Raw genomic sequence first — 8527 nt, 5'->3', positions numbered from 1 at the left:
GGGGGGGGGAAGAGAGCGGCACTGGCCCGGGGGACAGCCGTACGGGGTGGAGGAGGCGCCTTGGGATGCGTTAAGCCGGCGGATGGCATAGAAATATTTCTCCTAGGATAGGAGAGAGGCAACCGCCTTCCGCTGGGGAGGGGGGCGGAAGGCAAAAGAGGATTTAAAGAGCATCTTTGCCCCCTTTGTTGGATGAGAAGGGCAGAGGAGGACCAGCAAGATGAGCACTAGCAGTAAGTACAGCTTTTCCTTGCCTGTGCTGTGGGAATGGGGCAGATATGGCATGGATCTGGCTGGGGGGAATCTGAAAGAAAATGACACAACAGGGTTGACAAGCCTAATGGATGGAATTATTTTTTTTCATAATTTATTTTCCTGTCTGCCTTTTGCTTTCTGACAGGGTCTGGCTTTGCTGGACCGTCTTTCATGTGGGCTCAGCCATGGTGTTCATCTCCACTGAGTACTTCTTGGCTTGTGTTTCCTGGGTTTGGAGGACAGATCATAGACTAAAATGTCGATATGCAACATGGTGAGAGGGAGCCAGGGGCACTCTGACAGGCAGCAGGCTCGCTTACTGATGCTGCTGCCTATGTGTAAGTGGACATAGGGGGATCAGCCGATGAGGAGGAGGAGCAGGGTCAGGAGAGACCCAGAAACCGGGGATCTGAGCAAAGCACAGGTGCAGTATAGAAAAACATGTACCTTCTGCAGCTGGGGATGTGGGTGTTTCTATTGTGTGTGAGAGAGACAGGGACAGAGGCACTCATGCACTATGTATGAATTTCTAAAGAAGCAGAGCTTGGAAATGTGCCGCCTAAGATGAGAACTGGCACCTGGTACTAGTCTGGTTACTTCTGGTTTTGTGTCCTTGTTGCGAAGTCTGGAAAGATTGATCGGGTTTAATCAAGTCACAATTAATTTCCTTTTTCCTCGCTGATATGATGTGTGGCAGCTGTACCCACCTCCCTAGCACAGCTTTGATCCATGCCTCTAAAAGCAGCGAGCCCCCAGCCAGAGGAGTCGATGCTGATGGCCACCTGAGGGTCTTCCTCCTGGGATAACCTGCCCAAGGAAGGTGCCCTCCCGCCTGTGGGTCGAGGCTAAGTGAAGTGAGGACTGCCCCAGACAGAAAGCGGCAGAGCAGTGACTTCTCCATTGCATTGGCGTGTTGAGGTTTCTCAATCTGAGGGCTTGGGGTGGTTCCCAAGCAAAACACCGTGAAAAATGCCTTGGCACGCTGCAAGGCAACGGAACAGGTGATTCCAGCTCTGTTGGGCTGCGTCAGAGGCGAGAAAACTTTGCAGGTGCCCTCTGCAGGAGCCACACCTGGGACAGGAGCTTGTCCCCTTGCTGGGGGAGTGGGGCTGGCAGTGCCCAGGTGGGAAACAATAGGGACCGATTCTTTGTGAGCGTGCTGGATGCCTGATAACAAAGGGTCCTCCCTCTGCCTCTCCGGGCGATGAGCTCGGCTCTGGTGCGGAGGGCTGGCATGGCACACGGTGCTCGCTGGGGTCAGTGACCACAGTGGGCAGGTGGGGCTGCAAAGCTTCCTCTAAGACATTTTTGCCAACCACGTGTTGGTTCCTTTTGGGATTCCTTTCCAGCTCTGAATAGCCAGCTTGGCTGCTGGTAGTGATAAGGGCTGTTTATGGTGCTGGGGTGTTGCAAAACTCCTTTACTGGGTCCTCCCCCACGCAGAGAGGTGCCAGCGAGCCCAGATGTGCTGCCTGCCTGTTGCTCTGACCTGGCTCATGGGAGGAGGCCACCGACAGGCAGCAAGAGCAGAGCTGGGAGTCTCCTGGGAGGTGCTCCTCTTTCTGCCACTGCCTTGCTCTGTGACCTTGGGCACATCACTCAGCCATGCCACAGCTTCTGGGATTGCCAGCACCAGCAGCAGGCTGCCACCGTGGCTCTTGCCCAGCTTTGAGGTTGGCTTGGCAATCTTTGCTTAAATATCGCTGTTACCTTCTTGTGAGTAGCCATGTGCTTTAGCAAAGGTTTGGGAACTTTGTGACAACTGCTGATCGCTTTTCTGTGCTGTGGGTTAATCACTTATGGATTACTTAGGGTCCCTTTGGGACCACACTTGGTACGAGGGCTGTGCAAACCCTGCAAGGCAGTGGGCTTTGCCCTGTCAGGCTTCCAGGCTTTTTCCCAGTAACCAGGGGGCTCAAAGCGGGATTTGCCATACCCAAATGCTGGCTCCTGTCTGTTCTTAGCAATGGCACGATTCCCTCCTAGCTGGCTCTGTAAGCAAGGCACAGGGTGTAGGGCCACCTCCTCCATCAGCATGTTCTGTGGCTGGTGTGAATGTTGCCAAAAGTGGCATCTCCCCTCTCGCTGCTGCCTCGCCCAGCTCTGCACATCCCTCCCCAGCCTGTATCTCCCAGGTCCGTGTGTCTGGGAGGCAAAAAAAAAAAAAAAAGGAGCCCAGGAGCCTTGTGTCGGTGCCCTGTGTGCCATCTCGACTTCACCCTACTGATGCTACCTGGCAGTGCCCTGCAATGGCTTTTGCAGCCCTTTGCTAGTGGCCAGTGGCTCAGGGGAGCTTGGTGCCACTTGTTGGTCAGTGGCTTCCCAGCCCTGCTTGCAGTGCTGCCTCCCAGGCATGTCCAGCTCTGCTGCTCTCTGCATTTATTTTGGGTTTTTGGTTGTTTGGGGTTTTTTCCCCCAGCCCCTGTAGCGACTGAGGGCTCAGATGCGATGGGGTCCAGCCAGCAGGCTCAGCTGTACTCCAACCTCCCAAGTGTGGTCTCTCTCCTGGTGCATCCACGTGTGCAGATGTGAGGACAGAGGGAGATGCAGGTGGAGGAGGATGGATGGTGAAGCCAGATTGTGTGTGGGGTGGTGACCTACAGGGGGTACCTGTGGCACAAGCCATGCTGTTGTGCAAAACTCCTGTTGAGGCCTCGGGGGAGCTCTGTGGAGGATTTGCCGGGCTGTGCGGGTGCGTCTTTGAACACGCAGCGCACGGGAGTCTCGCCTGCCCTTGCGGAGGGGACAGGGGTTTGCTTTTCACCCCAGGATAGGTCCTGGGCTTGGAGGCCCCATGTCAGCTCCTCTCCCATGGTGCAGGGAAGGAAAAGCCATATGGAAATCTTGCTTCTTAAGGGGAAGAGGAAAAGGCCCTTGATCTTGGGTGTAAACTCATATCCTGAGGCTGCAGAGCAGATCAGGCGGCCCTGGGGGTGCAAGGGTTATGCTGGCTGGGAAGGCAGCTTCTCCCCCCGGGCTCACCAGGTATACAGCGAGCGTTTGGAGGGCACAGTGTTGATATTTACATTAGCTATGCTATTTATACCTCCCACTCCGGTTAGCACTGCTAATTGGTTGCAAATAGATTCATACATTCATAAACAGGTCTATAAGTGCTGTGCCGCATTTCCATTGAAGCTGGATCCTGTAGTACAAACCCTTGCCCAAGAGAACATCCCTTAAAATCACTCCCTTGAGTCCCCGAGGTTTTGGGTTCCACGTCTCCCTGAGAAACTGGTGTGTTGCGGGGAGGCTAGAGTGGCCAATGTGGCTGGGTTTGCACTCCTTGGAAGGCAAAGGGCTGAAACCGTCAACTGCCCCAGGGATTCGAGACTCTCTGAAATGTGTGAATAATCCCTTCTGCTGCTTTGAAGGTAGCCACCAGCCTTGGGTGCCACAGGTCCATGCAGTGAGCGTGGCTCGTGAGTAGGGGTCACCCTCGTAGGACCCATGGGAGATGGCATTTAGACATTGTCCCTTCTGGCCCAGCCCTGTCGAGGTGGGAGGGGGTCTGCTGGAATTCTTTGCGCTGGTCTTGTCAGGAGCAAGGTGCCCCTTGTTATGGGCCACCCTGGTCTGGGCAAAGATGCAGCTCCTGGAGGAGGTTAAACTCGGTGAACTCCTGGGGTGAATCTGGTTTGACTGGATCTGGGTTTCAATGGGCGATTGAAACTGGCTCACAAACTGGAGCTCCTCCAGGCACCCTTCTGTCTCCAACATCCATCCTGAAGATGGAAACCAGAATCTGTCCCCATGCCAAGTCAATTTGGAGTGGGGGGAACCAGTACCATCTATCCCCCATCCTCTTCCATCTGAGCAGCTGACAGCCTGTTGGAGCATGGTGAGCTCTTGCGGAGGGTTTGGTATGCGAGGTGGAAAGTTTCCCCAGACTATTCCAACCCCTGGCACCTCTCAAATTCCTTCTCAGAGGCTCCACTAGGCTCAGAAATCTGGGAGAGGAGACATGGGGAAAGACTGGCCAGCTAAGCAGTTGGGCAGGAAGGCTTAACAGATACTGACGAATGCAGCGTGTTTGCTCGGTTATTTTTGTCTTTCCTAAATCATGCTCCCTGTTACATGGCGATCCACTAAGCATAATTACCCAGTAATCTCTAGGCACATGTGGTTACAAGGTGTTTACCAGCAAACTCTATTAAGTCCCTGTGTAATTAAAGAGGAATCACATGGTGCTGCACATCTCCGGGAGCTCCAGCTCTGCCCCGTACAGCTCATCGCGCAGGGTGATTCACTGGCTCTCCCCACCCAGCGGGGTAGGACCTGCTGAGGAGGACGCGGTGTTGCTGCTGTGTTCAGAAGTGCGGTGAACCCAGAGGGATCAGGCCATTGGTATGATGAGCGGTGTTAGTGTCTTCCCTGTTGAGGAGACTCTAGTTTTTGCAGGAGTGGCACCAGGCCAGGGGTGTTATGGTACAGATGAACCTTTGGAGTCCTAGCAGTCATGGCTCCTGGTCAACGCTGGTTCCCATTTCATCTTTGCAATGCTGGAGGCTGCCACAGGCATGCTGTGAACGGGGGACAAAGCACAGGTCCAGTGAAGGAGGATCCAGCAGAGTAGGGTGCTCCCCAAATTGGTGGTGTTGCTGCCTAGTCGCTGGGTACACGGTGAGATGGGCTCTGGCTCTGGATAAGCCCTTGTGCTCCTCATCCCTGTGTGTGCTGGACAGACTCTTCTCATGCAGTGGGGAAAGAGGCAAGTCTCCAAGCAGAGCTCCTTCTTCTTGGTCAGGTTATCATGGAGAAGGCTTATAGAAGGTGGAGAGCTCTCAGAAGGCTGAAGTAGACTCAGAGTTCAAGGCACACATGCAGGTGGGACAGAAAAGAAAGAAATGCAGGACAGTCTTGCAAGAGATGAAGAGCTACCTTCCTACTATGCTCTTTCCAAAACCAGTCATGAACACTATCTAATGTCCATGCCTCTCCAAGGAGGGCTCCAGCACTGAGCTTGAAGAACTGGTCACCAAGGGGAGCTCCAGGTTCTCCACCCACATCTTTGTCCTCTCAATTAACACTCAAGCCTGTCTCTACTGCCACAAACAACCTGATTGTCCCCTTGGTTCTCCTGGGCAGCCTACCAAAGGGACAGTCATCCATTGCATTCACTTTGGTGCCAGAAAATTCATAACCCAGGCAGCTTCTCTGTCCTCAGGCTGGTGGATGGACTCTGTCCTCTCCCCAGGCTTCATGCAGGCTCTCCTGCAAACCATCTTTCTTGGCAGCTTGCCCTTCGAAGAGCAGAAGCCATGGAAAGTGGCCCTGCAGGCCAATGAAGTGCAAGCTGTAAAGTCAATTGAAGCAATTGAATTATTTCAAGGGCCTGCCATGCTCTTATAAAATAAATAGCAAGTGTTCTAATGACAAGGTGATGATGGCTTTAGCCAGATAATTGTATTTGTGATGCCAGCAAGCTGGACTAATGACAGACTGTCCCGTTATCAGCAAGGAGTCAGTGTGGTGCTGCCTTTGCTCTTAGCAAAGCTGTGAAGAAGTGAAGGCAAACCCACCAAGTTCCTGCCGGACCCTGCAGTCCTATCATGATGGTGCCATAACGAAGTGGTTGGAAGGTCTAATTAGATATGTTTAGATGAAATACATCTGTGCCTCTCAGTTGTGAGTGCTGCAGCACCTCCGGAAAGCATCTCGGGGGTAGACTGGTGATGGCAAGGACTCGGGCAGAGAGCGATGGGGGAAGGGGTGGGCTTTGCAGGATGAAAGGGGACGAGGAGTGAATGCAGTGGCTGTAGGGAAGGCAGAGCCCAAGTCCAGATGTTTCAGGCCTGGGAAGTTTGCTTGTGAGCTGCTCGGGACAAGCGTGGCAGAGTGACTGGCAACCTACAGCGGAGAAGGTGGTTCTTGCTTGGAGGACACCCAGGCTGTCCCAAGTCCCCCTGTGCCCATCCTTTCTGCCCTTTGACTCCATAGGCTCAGTAAGTCGCTGGGGAGGTAGAAGAGCTTGGGTGCACTGGTGGACATGCCTTTCTAGAAACAGACTGTCTGAAGCTTGACAGTACCAACCTGATATAGTGCGGCAGCAGACTGGGGCACACAGATCTTCTGTTTGATGGTGGCTCAGGTTGTTGGTAGGCATAGATTATACATGCATTTTTCAGCTCGGGTATAGTTTGCTGAATGCTTTATCAGTATCAGCCGTAAGCCCTGGGCTGGGAATTGATGTGCCTTCTCCGCTGCCTGGGGCAGCGATCTAAAAGAAAAAGGAGCTGGTTTCCTTCTGCACCCTGTCTGACCTTCCTTTCTTCTTACCCTTGTTACCCTGGCAGAGTCCGTCCCTGAGCCCCAAGCATCACTTGTTTTTCTGTTCATGGACATCTTACTCCACTTCCATCTTGAATCATCTTGTTTCTGAGACCTGGGCAACTGGGAAAGTCCTTGGAGGGGAAAGGTTTCTCTAAGGAACAGGACAGTGTAAGAGGGGAGCATGTGCTTGAGGGTTTGAAGCCACCCCGTTGGCTTCTGTGTTCTTGCTTGCCAACACGGGGCACGTTTTGGAGAGCACCACACCGCTGTGGAGCAGGAAAGGCTTTGTTGGTGCGGTGCCAGCCCCAGAACCCATCCTCAGCTCGACTTGAGTCCATTGCAATCTGAATTTAGGTTCCAGGGTTTGACCTTTTCTCACAGTATGGAACCGTAGGACTGTTTTGCAAACACATGCGGCCAAGCATGGTCTGCAGCTGGACAAGGCGAGCGTAACCTAGACCAGGGCTGGAAGTGTGAGTTCCCAAAGCGCACGTGCCAGGTTCCGTGGTACAGCACCCCTCACAAACGTGCCGGTAGCATTTTGCTCGTGAAAGCACGTTGCAAGGCCCTGCTTCTTCCCAGCATCTGCGTGTTGTACTGGCTGACCATGAAGATCTTGCTGCTTTTCTCCTAGCCATCCATCCCCCTGCCAGCCCTGGGGACCCCTTTGCCCAGAGGTGTCCTGGGGAGGACTGCCCAGCCCAGGGGCGCTTGCTCGCGAGGGGAGCTATTTTGGAAGCAGCTGGAGGACCGGGCGGGTTGTTCCCTAGCTCAGCAGCACTTGCTGGGACATGTTGGGCGCCGTGGTGGGGATCTCCCAGTCGCAGCTGCTCCCCAGCCCGGATTCTCAGTAGAAGCGGGGAGGGTCCCAGCAGGATGGCTGGCCCAGGGCAGCTGTGTTAACCCCCCAGTCAAGGACTTTTCCCTGCTAAAAGCTTTAGAAGAGGAGGAGGGAAGGAACCTGTGTGTGAAACCCATTTCTGTTGCGCGTCGGGAGCTGCCACCCATCCAAGCCCCAGAGCTGTGGGAGGGGGGCAGCTGCCTCCCCCCGGCACCCCCTCTCCAAACGCAGGGAATTCCTCGCCTTGGCCACAAGGCAGGGCTGGATCGGGTCTTGTCTGTCAGCTGCTGCCGCCCTGCTTGTCTCCTGCTGCGCCGAATCGCCGAGTGCTCATCCTGGGTAAAATAATGCCCGGCTTGGGGGGGGTGAGGGGCTTTCTCAGCAGGCTGGTGTGGCTGCAGGGTCTGCATCAGCTGGGGTGCCTGTGTGTGAGTACACGAGCAAACAGGTCTCTGCCCTACCAGGAGGGACCTATGGCAGGTCCCCATGGGTTGCGTTTGCCCCGTGAACTGAGGATCAGTGATCCGGTGCTGAGTACAGGAAAGGCATGGAAGGGCTCTCCTTGCCTGGCCCAAAGAAAGGGGGGCTGGGGCAGGCAGAGGTCCCAGAGCCCCTCTGGAGCTGCTGCAGACCCCATTCCCTCTCAGCACCCAGCTCAAGCGCAGCCCGCACAGGGCGGCTGTGGGAGCCAGGTCCGGGCAGCGTGCTGTGCAGCTCCACATCGGCTTCTTCTGCCGTCCCAGCAGGCAGCTCTGCTCCGGATTTTCCCTCTCTCTGCTCGTATCGCAGCAGTCCTCCGAGTGTGTTAGAGTGTAGGCTTCCCCCAGCTCTCCTCTGCGCTCGGATCGCAGCGCTGTTCCCTGCAAACACCTCCCTCCATCCGCCGCCCTGCGCTGCACGGGGGCCGTGGGGCGTCCCTCCCCATCACGCCGCTTCCCCCTCCGCCTGGGCACCTCCTGCATCACCTCCTGGTCTGCAGAGGATGAAGAAGGTGGAGCAAGGTAAGGCGAGCTCCCACTAACCTCCTACATGCTATAAATAGCCACGTCACCCGAGCATCCACCCGAGCATCGTCCGAGCGTGATATGACTGAGTTCGGGGACCTGCCGCCTCCGTTGCGGACACCCCCAACACTCGATCATCGGAGCCCACGGCAGA

The 8527-nt window shown here is 55.1% G+C and overlaps 1 protein-coding gene across 1 annotated transcript in view; it reads right to left on the bottom strand.

The window, feature by feature from the left end:
* Positions 1 to 8527, bottom strand: part of SH3TC2 (SH3 domain and tetratricopeptide repeats 2) — a 63903-nt gene that overhangs the window by 33081 nt on the left and 22295 nt on the right. The window lies entirely within an intron of this gene.

Source organism: Charadrius vociferus, unplaced genomic scaffold (assembly GCF_000708025.1).
Source record: "Charadrius vociferus isolate BGI_N301 unplaced genomic scaffold, ASM70802v2 scaffold3, whole genome shotgun sequence".
Taxonomy (NCBI): Eukaryota; Metazoa; Chordata; class Aves; order Charadriiformes; family Charadriidae; genus Charadrius; species Charadrius vociferus.
This window is presented reverse-complemented; position numbering and strand designations above follow the sequence as displayed.